The sequence below is a fragment of the Saccostrea echinata genome, unplaced genomic scaffold (assembly GCF_033153115.1).
Source record: "Saccostrea echinata isolate AGI-Se365-2 ecotype Australia unplaced genomic scaffold, CSIRO_AGI_Sech_v1 ptg000016l, whole genome shotgun sequence".
Classification (NCBI taxonomy): domain Eukaryota; kingdom Metazoa; phylum Mollusca; class Bivalvia; order Ostreida; family Ostreidae; genus Saccostrea; species Saccostrea echinata.
This window is the reverse complement of record NW_026889765.1, coordinates 7078007-7099157: the sequence shown is the minus strand read 5'-3', so window position 1 is coordinate 7099157 and position 21151 is coordinate 7078007. Positions and strand designations below refer to the sequence as shown.

The window sequence follows — 21151 nt, the reverse complement described above, 5'->3', positions numbered from 1 at the left end:
TAGTTTTTTTCATCAGTCATTCATTTAGTTTGGTTTACTTAAATTTATCAAATCATTTTTCGTATTGCGATATATTGCGATGTTTTAAACTGTATTGCGATATGTATTGCAATTTTTTTGATAAAAGTGAAAATGCTCTTTCCTTATTTGATTAACCTTTATTTATAATCAGTGTGAATAAAACTACGTGTGTGTTACAAATACATGTACGTCGTAGCAAAAAAAGTTCTTGTCGATTCACTTCAGTTTTGCAACAAAGTACAACCATAAAATTAAACAGTAACCTTATTGTTTGGCATGATTGAAAGCATTTCTGTCATCTTAAATTTCATATTTAACTTTAGAAAATTCAAGCCCAAGCATTTTACCGATATACCGGTACTGGAAAAACATATCACAATACGATATTTTTTTAACGAATTGCAATATATGGGAATATCGATATTATTTGCATATCCCTACACGAAATTGATTTGGACACTTTCAATGCAGTTAACCAAATCATGCAAATAAATATACATGAATAAGTAGAGTGACAGGTAATAATATTTTCATGTCTTCTTTTTTTCAAAATGTAACAAGTGTTTTTTTTTTTTTAAACATAAGTTTTACATACTAGTAAGGTTATTTCAATACTTTTTCAACAAGACAAAATGAAATTTTGGCCCATGTTCACCCCAAACAAATAAGTTTGTCAGTAGGGTGATTATTACAAATTTACATTACGGAAAATTTTATGACTAACATTTCGCGAAGGTTTTTAAATAAGGTAAAATCAACCTAATCACACAAAATAGTTCTTCTGTAGTGACTATACTATTATAACACAAATTTACTGAATGAACCATTTGAATAACACTATAATTTAAAAAAAAAAGATACCCATAATTACAATAGTAAAAAAGGATGTTACTCCTTAATTAGTAGGAATTTTCGACTTAATACAAAATGTCTTTGGGGTGAAACATCACACAGTGATTGGGAAGGTCTTGTGACACGTGCCATAGTTGCATTGAAGTGAAAATTGGCGCATTAAATCGACCATTGGTGGCGCCAAGGTGCGCATTCAAATTTTAGTGATGTTAGTTAGAAATATATTGCGTACAACTTTCTTGCTAGTTTTACTTTTGTTTTAAATGCAATCATTTTAATACAACAAATTTCATTGGTTAAAACTGGCAAAACTGCTTCCTGTTACATGAAGCGCATTATATAGGACAACAAAGGTACATTAACTTACTCATTTCCAATGTTTAATTAAAATTTTGACATTATTGATCCAAAATACAAGAAAATTATATTGTTTGTGGGTTCCTTTAAATGTGCTACACTGCATATGTGAAAAAAATAAAATCTGGTTAATGAAGAAACTTCTCTTTTCGAATTTGGCGTTTGTTTGTCATTTTGTTTTTTCTTAAAATGGCCCATCAGAATATATAGATGGCCCATTCATTTTCAAAATGGCCCATTAAAAACTTTTAAGTTTTCCTGAAATCTTTATGACAACAAAATCAAAATTTCTTGTATCAAGAAAAATTTTACAACATTATTGCCTTCATACTCAAACAGGAGTATAGTTGCGCTATAGTCCCATTGACCTTGATGGTCTTCCCAATCACTGCATCACAGTGGGAAACTTCTTATGGGGCAAATTGTTCCACATTCAAATTTTAGCTCTAATGGTCAGAGACCAGAATAGGTTATGCGATAATAAGGTTTCTGTTGTCGTCTGTTTGTAAAAATACTTAAAATTGCTACTCCAACAGTTTTGGACCAATTTAAATATGACTTGGTACATAAGTAGACTTCACTAAGATACATAAATCTGTATATTGGTTTTTGATTTCGATAAATGGTGTTGCTATGGTTACTAAAAATAGAAATTTTTGTCAAATTCTTTCAAAATCCCACTGCTCATTCAGTTTTAGTCCGACTTCCATATTACTTGGTACACAAGAAGACGACAGTAAGGTACATAATTCTGTATTTCGGTTTTTGATTTCTAAAAGTAGAAATTTTTCTGAAATTCTTTCTAAATGCTACTCCTTTTACAGCTTTTGTCCAATTGTAATTAAAGTTGACTCAGAATGAGACTAAACCAAGGATAAATTGCTGTTGCCATAGTTTTAAGTCTTAAGTGCTTTTTATGCCCCCGTCATAGAATGGCCAGGGCATATAGTGTTACCCTGTTCTGTCATTCTTGCATCATTCAGTGTCCATTCATTATCTCTGCAACAGTTGTGCACATTCAACACAAATTTGACACACACACACACCCCCCCTCACACAAACACACACACACACACACACACACACACACACACACACACACACACACATATATATATATATATATATATATATATATATATATATATATATATATATATATATATATATATATATATATATATATATATATATATATATGGATACGTCATAGGAATTCGCAGATCAAGTTCAGATTGGTCATGGTCCTATGATTTTTGACAGAGTTATCCCTCTTGAACTTGGAAAAAATAAAACATTTTCAATTTCCGCTCTCTACTTTTGTAGGGATGTATGTATAAGGTTGAAACTGCATATGCAGGTATTTTACCAGAAAATACAGGTCAAGATTGAATTTGGTTATGGTCCGATGATTTTTGACAGAGTTATATCCCTTGAACTAGAAATGTTCAGTTTCCACTCTTTAACTTTTGTAGGGATGTATGTATAAGGTTGAAATTGCATATGCGAATTTGGTAATGGTCGGATACAATACAGGTCAAGTTCGAATACAAATTCAAAACTAAATATGATATTTGAAATTTTGGCTGCCTGTGGGGGCATTCATGCGTTATGACACATTTAGTTAATTAAGTAAAAACCAGTAGAGCTACAGTCTCATCAAAGACTTCTGGATTGAGTGGTGCTCTTATACATTAAGGTTTATTGCACCCTGTAATTTTTATTTCTAGTTGCCTGAAGGAGTAATGCTTTCCATGTAGGTGGTAATTATTTTGTTGCTGTTGTTTTCTGAGCTTCATTACCAATCTGACATTACAAATCATGATGCATTGTTTTGTACTGTGTTTATTGAATGAAAATATAGGAAAAATAATTCTTCCTCGCAATGTAGCAAATAGAAGCTATTTAAAGGTGAGGTATTTAATATTTGTTTTTAAGGACAGATGATACAAACAATAAAATAGATGCCTGGATTGGTATATATTTTTGGTCCTATTTTGGTTATGAATAATGCAAATAATAAATTTCTAAAATAATAATTAATTTTAAACTTTAGAACTATGAAGTTTCAATTCTACTTTTACAGCCATCCTTTTAAATCTATACAATTTTTTGTTACTTTAAATCCCTTAATTGTGAAACTTTGAATAAAAAATTAAAATCTACATGGTTAAAAATTCATTTTTCTCATATGAACATGACTGAAATAGGTTTTTCAGAATTTTTGGGTAAAAGTTTATTTGTATCATCTGTCCTAAATCTGATTTTGTTTAATTCTTATGCCGTCCATGAATATGGCCTTGGAATATAGTGTTTGTCATGTCCATCTTTCATCCTTCTGTCCTTCTGTCTTTCTGTCCTTTAGTTATACTTTGCATTTAGCTCAGTTTCAAAGAAAGTGTTGAAGATGTTTTTTAATCAAACTTCATATACTAATACATACTGATGAGAGCTATTCATCAGCATCATTTTTTTTTTACTTTGACCTTTCCTTTGACCTTGACCTCACATCAAAAATGTGTTTTGCTCAGTTTTAAAGAAACTGTTCAAGATATTGTTATGAAACTTTTTATGCTGTAACATATTGATGTAAGCTATTCAACTGCATCAAATTTTCTTGAACTTGACCTTTCCTTTGACCAAGCTTATTAAAAATTTGTGTTTAACTCGGTTTTAGGAAGTATTCAGGTTATTTTTATAAAACTTCATATGCTGATACATACTAATGAGAGCTTTTCAACTGCACTAACACTTTGATTTGACCTTGACTTCACTGATCAAAAGTTTGTTTTTAGCTCATTTTTAGCTCAACTGGTCAGAGACCAGAAGAGCTTATGCGATAGTAAGGTGTCCGTCGTCCGTCTGTCCGTTTGTCTAGCTGTCCGTCTCTCTGTAAACAATTTTTCAAACGCTACTCCTACAGTTTTGGTCTGATTTCAATATAACTTGACACACAAGTAGACTACACTAAGATACATAATTTAGTGCATCGGTTTTTGATTTCGATGAACGGTGTTGCCATGGTTACTAAAAATAGAAATTTCTGTGAAATCTCTTTAAAATGCTACTCTTCCTACAGTTTTGGTCTGATTTCAATATAACTTGGCACACAAGTAGACTACACTAAGATACATAATTTAGTGCATCGGTTTTTGATTTCGATGAACGATGTTGCCATGGTTACTAAAAATAGAAATTTCTGTAAAATTCCATTAAATCGCTACTCCTCCTACAGTTTTGGTCTGATTTCAATATAACTTGGCACACAAGTAGACTACACTAAGATACATAATTTAGTGCATCGGTTTTTGATTTCGATGAACGGTGTTGCCATGGTTACTAAAAATAGAAATTTCTGTAAAATTTCTTTAAATCGCTATTCCTCCTACAGCTTTGGTCAGATTTCAATATAACTTGGCACACAAGTAGACTACACTAAGATACATAATTTAGTGCATCGGTTTTTGATTTCGATGAACGGTGTTGCCATGGTTACTAAAAATAGAAATTTCTGTAAAATTTCTTTAAATCGCTACTCCTCCTACAGCTTTGGTCTGATTTCAATATAACTTGGCACACAAGTAGACTACACTAAGATACATAATTTAGTGCATCGGTTTTTGATTTCGATGAACGGTGTTGCCATGGTTACTTAAAATAGAAATTTCTGTAAAATTTCTTTAAAACAGGTTACCCAAATGATTAGTCCAATTTCCACGACAATAACTTGCAGGACAGCAGTACAGTACAGTAGACAGCACGAAGACTTTTAATTACAAAGGCAAAGGGCATCGACGAAAGATGTGCAAGTGGAATGGAGCAACCTCCAGTCAGCCAGATGCACAATGCCAACTGTGCTCGCAATTTGGACATATTGCTTCTATTTGTGCCTCATATCATCCTAGAATACTGTAGATTGGCAAATAATCAAGATGGTTTTAATTTCACTATGTTCACGAATCATCATTTTCCCGCGAAATTAAATCCATCGTGAATGCTATCTTTATTTTTTAAAAACGTTTGAATGGTTATACGAAATTTAAATTAATTTCTTGCAGCGTAAAATTAAAACCATGGCGATTGGTACTTTTTGAAAAATCGTGAAATTTTTATATCGTGGAATTAAAACGACTTACAGTATTTCATTCGGTAAACCGGAGAGGCTCGGGTGCTACCGGAGGCTACCGGAGGCGGGCAGTTCAAAAGGGGCAACTAAAGCGTCGCCATTGAAGTCAATCTCCAAGCCGCAGCGTTACTGATATAAAAAGTTGTATACCTGCCGTGACTGTACTTCTACTGACAGTGACAGTTTCTCACTCCGCAGTGATACTGACAGTGACAGTTGTACTGCAGAGAATTTGCATAAATCTTACAATAATCCGTGTGCGTGTGACTTTACTTCCACTGATAATAAAAGCGTTTTGCCTGTGGCAATTTCTTGTATCCACAATGATGTTCACAATAATATTTTACCAACCTTTGCTGATGCAGACAGCATTGGTATTGTCAATGATGAATGTATGATTGTAAATGATTTTTCTAACCATTTGTACATGCCAGCTGCAGTGTCAGTGAAACATTTCTGCTTTGTTAGACAATGGTAGTACATGTACTATCAACATTTTTTCATATGCATTGTTAAGTTCACTGTCTGACAGCCTTTTACCTACACGTTGTACAGAAAATAAAATTGTAGCTGCTAGTTGCTAGTGGTCAGAAAGTTGACATTGTGGGTACTTCATTTGTAAAACTTCCATCTGGGAACTGTTTATGTACTTAAGAGGCAACGTCTCAAATCATCAACCTTCAGATGGAAAAAACTGTTATTTTACCCCTTATAATGCGTACCATAGAAACCACAGTACGTTTAGAAATTTTAAGAAAAAGTGTACTGATATCAAATTTAACCATTTATAAGCTTATTTCAAATAGCTGCTGAATGGTAGCGTTATGGTTTTATATATTTGTCTTTGACCATAACGCTATAGATCCCGTAATGCAAAAATTCTGCAATCTGCGCTCAGTTGGGGACAATTTCTCCACTTTCCAGCTTTGGTCAATCAGCTACCTTTTACTTCACTATTCTAGACTATTTTTTGCATTATTTTGTCACGAACAACAGAGAAAAGGCCTACTAGGATACATAAATAGCTGAATATCTTCAACAGAAGATAAAATCGCTGAAAATAAATCAGGATAGCCTACCTCTTTCATAAACTTTAAAACAATATGAATAACACACAATATCTACGGTATTTGCTTCTAAACCCGTTTTATGTAACTTTTTACATGCCGTCTTAACCAGATTCTCGTTACAAAACATGGTCAATTCTCAAGTTATTTGTTGAACAGTTATGACGTGATCGATTCGATCCTAGTGACAGATACAGCATAAAAAATAAGAAAAAAACCATTTTATTTTTGTTAACATTTGCATGGTTCAATTCATTTTACAGGAGTTTAATTACATCTCTATAATATTAAGAAAACTTGCTTTCTAAAATTGACGTCATCTCGCCTACTATGACGTCATACTGTATTACTGATTTAGTCAGGTGAGAATATCTGGGTGTTTCCTTAAAAATCTGCGTCCTGATGGACAAAGTTTTACATGGACTTACCTTTCGCTCATTATTGTATTATCAAAGGATTTGATTATATATTCTGATACTTTTGAATCACACGTGAAGGACCTTAAAATCAGTTTGAGAAATTTTGAAACACCCTCGAAATCAGGTGATTTCATAGTACCCAACTTGTATTATGGTTTTCAAAAAAACATCTATAGTAAATCTTTGTAAATCACTAACGCCAATCTCATTTATACATACATAAAAACTTCTAACTTTAACCAATCCAGCCAACGACATGAAACAATGAAAATTTAAGTCTTTTTAATCGTATTAAATTCCCTTATTTTCAATCAACGATTATGAAACAAATTCCTTTAAGTACACAAGACATTTAAGCAATGAGTCATTATTTTTTGAAAGATAAAGTCTCATAACTGCCACAGTGTGTGCAAACAAATTTCCATACGTTAACCAATTTGTTTGCACACACCGTTGCAGTTATGAGACTATATCTTTCAAAAAATATTAATTCAATGCTTATATTTACATTTTAAACTTCTTGCCTTGACTGCAAATATGATTTATATTTTAAAATCCATGTATTATCCTTCCATCAATTGTAACCTACTCGATGAATAATACCCTTGAAGGTCTTCGCACAAGACCTGTAGCTAATGATACCATGTACATTGGTCAATTTTCCTAACCAATGATTCCTTTTAAAACTAGAGTTTGGCGAAACATTTCTTAATTGCCCTTCAATAATGTTTATCCACACTATTGGCCTTTAAAATAACTGATAATGCTACTTTTTTGATAATATCTAATATTTTCTTGTATGCTGTTGGTACTGAGAATTTCAGATATTTGCAGATATTTTACTGTTGTTGTTACTGTGGTTTCTGATAACTATTGATATTTGCTGAGAGTTACTGTTGGTACTAAGAATTACTGAAAATTATACTGATATTATTTTTCTGGAATGTGAAAAAGAAACTTACACTGACTAGAAAGGGAGGAGAATTAGTGAAGTGGAGCAATGGGTAATGATTTTTTAAAAAATCTTTTTTTATTTAAAAATGTTTCAAACCTTATAATTTCTGGTAGATAAATCTTTTAAAAGACTGTTTAAAACTCTAGATGTTTTAGAAATAATTACTACATGTATTTTAAAAAAAAAGAACCTAACCTTTTATTTAAAAAAAATGAAATAGAATCAGAACAAACGGTAGATTAAAAATCAAAAGTTTAAAATACAAAAATCGTTTTTGGAAATTTGAATTTTAAATATTAAGGTTTTACGAATTCGGCATTCTCCACTATGGTTATGAACAAGTAAACACATACCAGATTTTTATTGTGATATGAGTCATTAAAATAATGAGTGGATGATAGTAAGAATAATGTGTAATGGAATTTATTTTTATTTGTTGAATCGTTATTATAAATAAAGCCAGGATCTTAATAGGAAAATATCGTATAGTGTACACCTCATTCCGAATTTCCTCCACGTGACTAGGGAAATTCAACACACAATGTAAATACACCATTAATGGTTCAATAACTACATTATTATACAGCTGAATATGCTTACATCTGGTAATTCGGATAAATAATAAGACCAGTCACTGATAATTTGGGTAAAAACCTTACAATTACACTTCAGTTTTTATATTAAGCGGTAAAAGCCGAAAAGTAAGTTCGGAACACCTCGGGTGAGTACAGTAAACTAACTGCATCCGAAGTGTTCCAGTGATTTTAAGTTATGCGCCAAATCGTCATACATGGGACGTCATAGAGGGTCTAACTGGTATAAATACGAGCTCCGCGGGCTCTGACAGACAGACGTTTGCAGTCTCACCTACAGAAAGGTTCTGCCTGAGGCTAACTGAACGATGACGCTTGCAGAGCACGTTTCTGAAGAATATAGATGGGTAATTATCAGTAACCTAATCTAATACTAAATCTGTTAGCAACTTTTGATAGCTTTATTATTTGTTTCTGCATTTTATGAGTTCTACTCAGACACAAGTAGTGATCTGAACTCACCGTTGTTGATTACTATTTACTCAGGCACAAGAAGTGACCTGAACTTGATATTTATAATTCCTGACATAATTATGAACAAATGCTTGGTGCATTGTATTGAATTTTACTGAGAAATTAGCATAACTTTTTGTCCCTATACAAATTGTTGTTTGCTATAACCTCTGGTATTTAATATTTATACTCACTAGTGAAGAAATCACTGATTCAATCTTTTAATTAAGACCTGAAGGTATTAGGTCTATTTGTGTTTACTAAAGGGTTTGTTTAAGGGTGGTTTAGATTAACGCTTGGTGGAAAGAGTGGTTGGTTTGTTTTTATTTCAGGTGCATACTGCAGAGCCAATGAAGAGTTTTGTGTATATCTATTTGAATAAAATCTAACAAAATAATAAAAACAATTTATGTCCTGTTGTCTTTCGTTCAACATTCAGATTAAGGAGCCCCACAATGTTACGCCGTTTATAATATACAGCTGTAAGTCGTAACAAAGATAAATATCTAAAAAAAAAAAAAATTAATAAATTTTTAAAAACTGTTTGGAAATTTGAAAATTGAGATTTTTTAACTAAAATATTAAATTTTGATATAGGAAATCAGTTTGAGTTTTTGAAATTTAGAAAATTGAACTAATATATTAGAATTCTAAAACTCTAAATCATTTAAGAAATTTTAATTGTTAAGTGATACACGGACTGGTAGATTAACAACTCAAAAGTTTAAAATAAGTTTTTGGAAATTTGAATTTTGAATATTTAAGGTAAAAATCTTAAAAAAAAAAATTAAAGCCTTTTTAAAATGTGAAACGTTAATTTTTGGAACTAAAATATTAAATTTCAATTAACGAAATCAGTTTGAGTTTTTGAAATTAAGAAATTTGAACTTATTTATTAAAATTCTAAAACTCTAAATCATTTTAGAAATTTGGACTGTTAAGTGATACACGGACCAGAAATGAATTATCCCTCTGAGTAGTGTGAACTTTTCACGTATTTTTCTATCTATATAGAAGTCATATGATGACGTCGTAGTTGAATGGCATCTATATCATGAATAATGGTAGTAAATGTTTAATCGGTGGCTTTTCTGATTTTATCAATGTTATATTTTACAAAACGAAACGAAATTGAGAATTTGCCGATTAATGATCTTTATGCTGCCTTAACATACCTGCGTGCTAACAAGAGAGGTTGAAGGTTATTATCGGCTGCATAATATCCTCGCGTCTCAAGAGCGTTTATGAATACCTTTTATGAGGTAAAGTTCATATGTGAAGAAAGTACTTGCACATAGCAATAATTCTGTGTGCGTTGACTTTTTGTTCTGTATAAAAATTGTGACGAATTATTGCCATAATGATATTTTTTTCTATGATTGAAAGTTTAACTTGGGAGTAAATTCTTTATTTTTGATGTTTTTAAATATAGGTGAAGACAACACAATCTTTTCTCAGAATTTACATTGTTTAGGATATGCATGCCGGTAAAATATGATAGCAGATAATATATAAAATTTTGAAAGAAAAAAAAAACTAGTTAACAAGCAAAATGCATTCTCTCTCTCTCCAATTTGTTTACCAAACAAAATTTATTTTCTTTTTAATTTGTTTTTAGACTTGATGCGCGTTCTTAACATGTCACAAATCATCTAAACAGAGGTTTTGCTTTCTTTTCCCCTACATTTATGCTTTGCACTAAAACCATTCAAGAAATAACACAAATTTATAGCAGTCTTTAGCTGCAAGATAAAGGGAACCGTTTCTCCCACAAAGTAAATAAATTCCTAGACTTCTTTGTATAGGAATAACAATATATATATATATAACGAAAGAAAAAGTAGATTAATTCACCTAAATTTAAAACAAATGTTATTTTGTAACAGATTATTTATCTCCTTCATTACCAGTCATTAATTTCTTAAAGTGGCACCTATTTCTTCAAAAGTTGTATAAGGTGAATTTTGTTTCTAAAATTTCCGTTTACCCTTAAAATGAATTAATTGATTTAGATCATTGGAAATGTTCTTTGGTTTACAATACTAGTATACTGTATTCTTTAGATAAGTAAACATGTGATTGAAAAGACCATAATCAGTTTAATATTAAATTGACACAGGCGGATTGAGAGAGGGGTAGGGCACACGTCCCTTCAAAAAAAATCAAAATAGGTCAAATGCTAATGAATGTATAGGACAAAGTCATTATGTTAAAAAGTGCGTATCAAAATACGTTCAAATTTATATTATAAATTTATAAAATACAAGATCTGGCATTCTAGCAAAAGCATCATAATAGTTTCGTAATGTTTGTCTATTTTTAGACCCGTCATCCACTTCTTGAAATAAAAAATATTTTAAAGATTGGAAATATTTTTATACTAGAAATTTCACTTTTCTTGTCTCAGAAATTTCTTTAAATGCCTCAGGAACTTCCAAAAGGGATGAAAAATGGTTTTGTTCATAGGTAGAAATCGCGATAGTGGATCAGCAAGAATTAAATGTCCGTACGTCTGTCTGTAACACTTTTGTTTTCAATCGATATCTCGAAAAGCCTTTGAGCTTTTGCAATGAAATATTTTACATTGCAATTCCCTCTGGCGTAAAGAAGACCCATATTGATTTTCGAGTCAAAAGATCAAACGTTAAGGTCATAAATTCATAAATTCTGTCTTTTTACACTTTGGTTTCCAGGCAATATCTCGAAAAGCCTTTGAGCGTTCGCAATGAAATATAATACAACTTCCTTCGGCCTTAAGAAAATCCCTACTGATTTTGAACTCAAAAGGGCAAAGTTCAAAGTCACTAGGCCACGTATTTATTGTGAAATAGTTCTCAGATGCACTTCATTAAAACCTGATTCTAGTGATATTTGAGGACGGTTAAATGTCAAGGTCACAAACTTGTGTATTGTCACAAATTATTTCTAGATAAAACCCCAAACTAGATAAAAGCTTTCACTTTATAACTCAAAAACGATAAATATTTCGACATGGCTGTCCACGGATCGAAACTTAGTTAGTGCTAAGACTTTATCATCCCTTTCAGAATACTGTTTTGCCGTAACCACTATAATAAAAAAAATGAATTCATGTATAATTATGTACTAAATTATTTCATCAATTCATCAAAAAATTGATTAAAAAGAAATAGTCTTAACAAAGCACATAGACTTAAATTAACATTGACAAACCAACTGAAGAACTAGTTACCAAAAACGAAGCACCGGAAATCAGCCTCTCTATGAAGCTGAAAGTATAATCGGCATGGTAAGCAACTGTGGCACCCGGCATTTCTTTGGTTTCATTTTTGTTACGGAGTGAAATAGTTTCTAGATTTACTTCATGTATGTATATACGTAAAACATGATGCTTTTAATATTTGATGAGAGTCAAGCTCACAAACCTGTGTGTAAAGACGCTTTGCCTTATATAAATAAATAAATAAATAATTAAAAAAAAACCAAATTCACCTTAAGCTGGGGACACAAATTCTCTGGATAAGCTTGTTTTTTTTTTTCGTAGAGTTTGCTGGTGGTTGTGAACATGTACATGTATATCAGAAAGCAGGCTAGTTTGAGTTCTTTTTTTTTTTTACATTTAAAAGATAATCATAATTAAATTAAATTATTTGATGAGAAATTTTGCAAAATTTGATTATTGCTTATAAAATGCGTTTGTGTTTGTAGGAGGAGTGTAACTACACCTATGAAGGTTAATTACAAGATTAAAGTTTAGTTTTCAAATCACAAAAACTCAGGAGATTCCGGGACTTTATCCCCTGAGACCTCATCAGGGCTTTGCCCTTGACCTACTGGGGATCTTAAGACAGCCCCAGTACCCGTGTCTCTTAAAAAAAAAATGCCTCCTGACCAAATTTCATAGACCCGTTCCTGATTGATAACAGATCTTATTATGAGCGTACCAACTAAAAAAATATCTTACTAAAAGGTGGAAGTAAAATTGTCAGGTGAGAGATTGATCATTCGTTATCTGCGAAATATCTAAGAACAGTTTTGAATGCAAACACATATATCAATTACATTTGAATGCATTATTTTAAACTTCATATGAACATTGATTAATAATCATTTTTTGCAACTTATCCCTGGTTAGCTTGTTCACGCGATCATCTATTTACATAAAACACAGATAAATAAATTTAAAAAACAGATCGTTAAGCAATTTTCATACAGGAAAGAAACCTCATAGTGAAGGTAAATTCTAAACAATATTTTTCTATCATTGAAATTTATGTGATAGATACCAGGAATTTTATTGTTGGAAAGATATATAGAAAAGTGTTTTTAGTCAGTCATAATGTGATGGAAAAATGTATAAATTCTTATTCACACAATTTCAACACCTATTGCTGTTCTTGTCCCCGTCACGCCATTTTTGGTAGTAAAATTTGTTGTATCGGGTATTTTAGATGGTTTCCATTTAAAATTGACTATTCACTAAACGTTTCACAAGAAGCTAAGGAAGCTCTAAACATTGCTCACTAAAGAGTGCTAATTATAGAAAAGCTTTATGCACTTAGATTGATCGATCTGCCCTGAGATATAAGATTTGGATTATAGTATTTGTAGCATTATAGTAGACCAAGATAAAGTAAATGAATGCATTATTTACATGCATTTTCCCAGTGTAAGTAAAAAACGGTGATTTCTGTTTTCTAATACTGCATCCTTTTCTTTCTTACCAATTCCTGGAAAAAATATGGCTGAAAACAAAGAAGATAGACTCAAAATGTACACTTTATAAGATAGACTCAAAATGTACACTTTATATGATACATGTATAATTTTCCCAAACTTAAAAGAATGCTAGAGCTCCTTAATCTGAATAAGCATTGCAGTATATCTCGAAAGTTTTGCATTAATTCGTAGGGGTTTCTCTTTTATTTAGGAATTGTTTCAATTCAAATTTCAACTCACTATGTGCTCTATTTTAGTAAATACATTTTATAAATGACAAACCGTGATGACTTAAACTGGCGCAATAACCAACAGACGTCCTTTCTTTGTTTGAAGAATGCCTTTCATATCTATTTACGTTCTTTGCAATTAGAATTTGAACAAAACGATCCCAATCGTGCTTGCTTTGATATCCACAGAAGTCATTTACCAGGGTTGATTTAAAAGTAATGTCACAACTGCTCTAAAATCGTTAATAATCAAATGGAATCAACACATTTTGACATTCTAATACGCCTACAGTGTATTTATTTCGAATTTTGCCTTGAAATTTCATTCGATCATATAAAATTCTTTTTTTTAATATTAAGATTAACATAGTGTTAGGTTTTGTACATCTTCGCTAGCCAAGAGTTTCTGATACGCTACTCTCCTCATAAACCCTTGGCATACGGTGCTGACAAAAGACGGGATTGTTTTCGTCACGTGATCACGATTCTAGGTACGCACAGATTGCGTCATTGACAGAAATAAAAAGCGTATTTAAAAAAATAATGTTTTTAAAGAATAATTAACAAGAAGGTTTTGAGTTTGTTAATTTGTTATTTAAACATGTTTTAAAAAATGCAAATCTACATCTTCAGTACAGATTCTTAATCACATATTTTGCACGTTGCTTAAGATAAAGGATGACACCATATAGCTATTCATAGAATGGCATGTTATCTTACGGATCGTTGTTTACTTGCGTTTTTCATTCCCGATATTAAAGAGTCAAGATACATCCCGAACGCAAATATCGTCATTTACAAAAAACAATTGCTGATTGGTCGAACAATGTCGATCAACTCCAATCACAACTTGAGAAAAAAATCCCAACTTTTTTTAACACCGTATGCCAAGGGCCTATGAGGAGCGTATCAGAAACCCTTGGCTAACGAAGATGGGTTTTGTATATTGCCGCATGTCAAGACTGTTATCGAAGTCATTATGACGTTACGTTTCAGCACTCAATTTCAGTTTAACAATTTGTGCTTTAACTTCTCATGTGCTTTTTTTTTTATAATCTTTGTTGCCATATTGCTATAAAGCGTCTTGATTTGAGTTGTTACATAAAAATTATTCGACTTTGTCCAAATGTTATTCCTAAATTCATTCCTTTTTTTGCGTAAAATTATTCCATACCATCAGATTCAAAATAAGTGTCCAACAGAAACGCAGGTTCTTGCCGTTCTGCTATAGACAAGATATAATATTGTATTTATTTAAATTTTATATAAAGTGTTGCATATATCTCAATGTATTTATTTGAATTTTATATAAAGTATTGCATATATCTGAATGAAATTTAAGGGCAAAAGTCAAAATAGATAGAGGTATTAGTTTATAAAGTTTTGTTGAAAACTTTCTATTGTGCAAGATTTTTTAGCAGTTGTGAAATTAGTTTTGGATCAACCCTTGTACTTTTTAAAAATCTCTAGTAAATTTAAGTAAATTTTAATCTAGATATATCTGGATAGCATGTTCAAATATTGATTTATCTGTTCATCACGATTAGAGAACTATGAATTTTCTTGCAGAATGAAGATACTTTATATTCTGATTCTTGTGTGTGGTGTGTTCCCAGTTTATAGCATGCCAAAGACTGCCAGTTTGTTATTTTTTTCTGTTCAAACTTGTTAATTCAATCTTTAAATAACTTAATACATACAGCAAAAATTTTGTTTTATTAATTCCTGTTATTTGAATAGCATCGTATCTTTTATCTTCTGAAATAAATAGATATATAGATATTATAAAAAATAAAAAAAATGTAAAGTTTAGGAATTGCCGTAAAATTGTCTGTTAAAATTTGAGGCATTGTGAATTTCTTGTAGGATCTTCATCTTGTAAATCACCAAACCCACACGGGGATCAATGTGCATTAGCTGGGATTTGGAGTAATCAGCTTCTATCGGAGATGACGCTTATGTGTCAAAATGAAACACTCTATGGTCATTATTACAGCGCTGTAGGAAATGCTGAAAAAGAATATAACCTCACTGGAAGATACATACAAATAAATAACACGGAATACATCGTTGGATGGTGTGTTGCTTTCGAAAATGAATTCTGCAATGCAAGGTCCGTTGCGAGCTGGACTGGAGTATATCATGCCGCTCGTGATGTTATCAAGACTCACTGGATACATGCCAGTTATGTCAATTCTGACGATTATCAGAAAACATTTCACACAAATCAGGATCAGTTTCATAAAATCAAAGATCTTTCATGTGTGCCAAATGTAGTGGGTTATATCATTTTAGCAAAAAATCAATCAAAACATAACTCTCAAAATAATTATACTTTTATAATCAGTATCAGTTTCAATAAAATCAAATATCTTCCATGTGTGCCAAATGTAATGGGTCGAATTATTTTGGCAAAAAGTCAATCAAAAATTAACGCACAAAATAATTACACTTTTATAAAGTTTTAAAAGTCAAGGGTATGTGTTCAAAATATGAAATAGATGAAAAAAAGGATTAGTGATCGATCTCAAAAACCTACAAACAGTACAAGACTATGAACAGGGCAAAAAGCACAAAATTCCATTGGTCGGATCACGTGCCTCGGAGGAGTAAGCATCTTCTGCCGACCTATCTCACCACTTATCATCACGTGGAGATATATATATATATATATATATATATATATATATATATATATATATATATATATATATATATATATATATATATATACTGTGGTTTACCAAAGTTATCTGTATGAACATGAATCTATTGATTGTCAGGTATCCTTAACAACCTTTTAAACTGTTTCCACAATTACAATAATATAACGATGGGTGTTTGGGAGGTCTTGAAAAGGAACTTAGATCCTGTATGGTGATGGGTATCTTTGACCTAAATGATCGCTGTGGAACACTAACAAAATATACAATAATAAACCATGGTTCTCTACAGTTAACTTTGAAATTTTTGAAACTACAGTTAAATATAAAGATAACTTTCACACTAAGATTTGTTACAGCTATTTCTATAAAACCTTCTTCACTTTAAGGACAAACTTTTACACTTTGATCTACTATTGTTAATACTTTGAAAACTTTGACTAAACATAGTCATAACGTTGACACTTTAAATTGCCAAATTTAACTACATTTTACTATAATATTCTTTTCATATGATATGTTGATTGTTAGGAACCCCTATAAACATTACTGTTAGATGAGGGCCACTTCAACTCAATCATTTATGAAGATAACGACACTTTTGTTTATTCAAACCAAATAATTGTTTAAGTCATGGCATGCACGACCCCCTCCCTCATTCCCTTTGCTAAAGCTCGTTTAATAGGCCTAATAAGAGATATTATATGTACCATGTACTTACGCCAAAGTTACTATACACCTGCTGGCTTAAAGCTGTACAATGTGGAAATACTTTTAATAAGCAAACCAAATATTTGAGAAAAATAGAGATGTTTCATTCTATTGTTGCACATTTGTAATCCTTACGACTTGTAACCCCTTTTCAATTCAAATACCATTTGACGTTAGACATTGTTAGGGAAAAAATGAAGAAAAAATATTCTCTTCTTCTCTCATTAGATGTCGAAATGGAAAGGGATAAACTAAACCTAAACAAACTGACGTAAGACAAAAGAAGAGGCGTATGACATGAAAACCCTCTCTAATAATTAGAATGATACATTTAATAATAATTATACACAGAGAAGTTCATTTTATAATGATAGTGTCTTCCGCCCCAAACCCAAGCTTGAACTCTCGACTTGAGGCATATCTCTCTCTCTCTCTCTCTTTCCAATAGTGCAGATAGAGCGCCTAACAACAATCGGCCATTCTAGGCAAGTCAAAAAACTTGCTTTTGATGCCGATGAGATTCTTGCGGTGCTACGCTACACTATACGGTCATTGACAATGCAAGTGAGATACAATTTTTTGGACATTAATTTTATTAAGGGATATTTACCGATACACATTGCAATGAAATTAACACTATTTTAAAGCACAATTAATTTACAATGGCTCTTCTACTAACAGAGCTGCCCTGAGTGAAGAAAATTGATACAGCACAGAAAAATTCATTTTATTAGAATAAAACTCCCTTCCATGCCCGAGGTTTAATTCATGACCTGTGGAATCCCTCTTCTAAATTTATATAAGCAGAGCAGGTACAGCGAGCTAGAGGACTCGATTTGCCATCTATGCGAGTCAAAAACTGCACTGTACAGTCATTGAGGATGCAAGTGAAATAATGCTTTTGGACATTACCGGGGTAGTTTCATTAAAGGATCGTTATATATATATATATATATATATATATATATATATATATATATATATATATATATATATATATAGACCATGGAACGTGCTACTATCCCAATCCCACACGCACGCTGCACGTACGGTATACACGGTTTGGTCGAAACGCGTCACGGTTTACACGAAACGCTACAGGGTATATGTATGTACGAATTGCTACATGGTCTACACGACACATCGCACGAAACGTAGCACGGATTGTGCGATAACCTTGGTATAGGTAACTCACACGCTTTCTACAAGACTCTCGTAAGCTTTTGCCTCGATCTACATTTTTCCAATCTGAATCTCTAGGACATTTTTTTCAGATTATTACGAACTGGTCATAGATTAATAAAGAAAAGAAGCCTTTCGTGATATGCTACACCAGTACGGCATGTATATAAACCGAAAAAAATATTCAATGCTGAGTTGTAATTAATATTGATTAAATTGTGTTTGATTTCTGTAAACAGATTGTTTTTCTTGTTTTTGATTTATTAAAAACTCGGCTAGACAGGATCGAGGTTTTATGTAATTAATAGTCGATGCTCTAACCTACACATACAATGTACATGTACACATGTTCAGATACTGAAAACTCAAATATCCTAAAGACTAGAAATTCAAACTGCGTGATTAATAAAACAACTAATATATGAATATTGTTTTTATTTATTACTATAATTTGTTAGTTGATATTCAAGAATAGACAGGCAAATCAATTCACTGTCTATAAAACTTCGGACTGATTAAAAATAAAATCCCCGAGTAAATATAATTATTTCTACCTATTAAATACTAATTAATGCATTTACGAGTAATTTTGCAAATAATAAGATGTCAGTTAAGCCATGATTGATACATGTAGGAGACAAGAGTAGTTTCAGTTCCCGGAATAGGGAGTCCATGATCGCTGTTGTTCACACGAATGACCTTGATCGCAATCGTAAGAAGAGAGTTGAAGGTGTAAACTAAGATTCCAGTATATTTTTATGGGGTGCATCTGGCGCATCCTTAAACAAAGAAAGTAATCTTTTAAAATAAAAAATTAAGCACTTTCTTAACTACAAAATTTGAAAGTATGTGTTTTCCTTTTTTTCATTTAAACACCACCACCCAGTCAAGGAGGTATCTAGCTCTGTGTTCGTCAATGCATGTGAATTATACGAGGGGTTTTCAAAAAGTTCTTGGACTAGGGTCATAAAATTAAAACCACTTAAGATACATCAATGAATTTCTAAACATTAAATAAGTATCTTCTTTTCTGTCTGTATTTTTTAGTGAATCGCAAATGTTTTTTGTACGCAATGCTATGTCCAGGCGGCGCACCCTCGAACAAGACGTATTTTCTACCTGAGTGTAACTGAGAAAAACTCTTCCTATATGAGCATTTGTCATTCGAAAATCCCATTAAGTCACTCATGTGATATGACACATATTATCCGTAAAAGTTGTAATTTTTATCATTCTGTATATTCTGTGTAATTTTATAGTAAATTTTATATGCAATGTCCAAACAATAAAGGGGTTAAAAATGACCTCGAATGGGGGTAGGTTGTCATTTTACAACATTCTTTAAAGTTTCAGCCCCTGAAAAACCTGGCATAGACCTAGAAAATGTTTAAATAGGCTACAGAGAAATAAAATACATGCAGAGTACTTGTTTTTAAATACCAAAAACGATTCAGCAAGAAAAGAGACACACGGTTAATGTATATTTGTTGTCAGGGTGTCCAAAGTCAGTTAGGTCGAAAAGTGACGTTGATTATTGGTTGACATTGAACTCCGACAAGAAAATTATGCTGGCAAAACCAAGCGAGGATCTTGTCCTTTGTATAGATTTAATATTTACAATATTAATGCATTGAAATAAGGTGTTCATGACATTGTAAAGTCATATAAACAAGAGGGGCTTAGGTCTTTACTTTAATCCAGAGAATCTCATCAAGATAAGTATATTGAGGCAGAGAGAACAGGCATTGAGAATAATGACGTTGTCGGACGTCATAAAACTAAACGGCGACAGCGCCGGGTGATCATATAATGCCCTTTTTATTTAATGATAATTTGGCAAATTATCAACATATCAAGCTGAAATTTTGAACACTCCTTAAACTTTTGTTGTTTTATGTTCCCTATAAATTTTGTAATCAACGACTACATAGTATTAATTTTATCGCATCAGTCCACGAACTTTTTGATAATCCCTCGTAACTCATATAATTGACAATGTTATCAATCAACCAATTATATGTATTAAAAGACTTTCAATGAAATATCGTTTCAAAATTATATATCACAATATGTATATGGTAATAAATGGTTTAGGACAAAAGAGGGGTCATGATGGATTTTGGTTTGAAAATTTTAGTTTCAGTATTGCTTTCTCTGAAAAAATATTTTAAAAGCTGGGCTTGCATCGCTTACATGTATATAATATATTGAACTCAATGCATTAAAATTATAATTGATTAAATAATTTATTTTGTTGTTTTCGTATTTTGTTTATTCTCACTCTTGAAATAACACCAGTATGATATATTCGAATAATGTTAGTTACAAACAACACTGTTTGGCATCTTGACCCATCGACACCCATATTCTCAATACCATGACTTCCGAATGAATCCTCCACGTTTCTCGAACGATTCTTGCACGAAAGTTGCGCGTTTCTCACACGCTTCTCGCACGCTCGCGACACGCTTTGCACGAAAATCTTTGAAGCTTACACCAAACACTGAACGATTTACACCAAACGCAACACGTTTGCTAGTTCTAAACGGTGCACGGTTTACAAGATACGCTATACTTGTTTTGCACGAAACAAAAATCTTTCAAATGGCACACATTTTTCTTTTATGCCAACCAATGTACTTCTACATTATAAACAGTCAGTGTCCGAGCTTAACTTGTGTAAAATAGACATAAGATCCATATTGTGTGAAAAGGTCATTTATTCACAAAAGTGCATTTACTCAAATGATTTCATAGAATTGTTTGTCTATCTTACAATTGCAAAAATGAAAAAATATATTAGTTTTTAAGGAGGATCTAACTA

At 31.8% G+C, this 21151-nt stretch overlaps 1 protein-coding gene across 1 annotated transcript in view; it reads right to left on the bottom strand.

Moving 5' to 3' along the window:
• Window positions 1-21151, bottom strand: part of LOC133188382 (uncharacterized) — a 186641-nt gene that overhangs the window by 106399 nt on the left and 59091 nt on the right. The gene's annotated exons all lie outside the window — the stretch shown is intronic.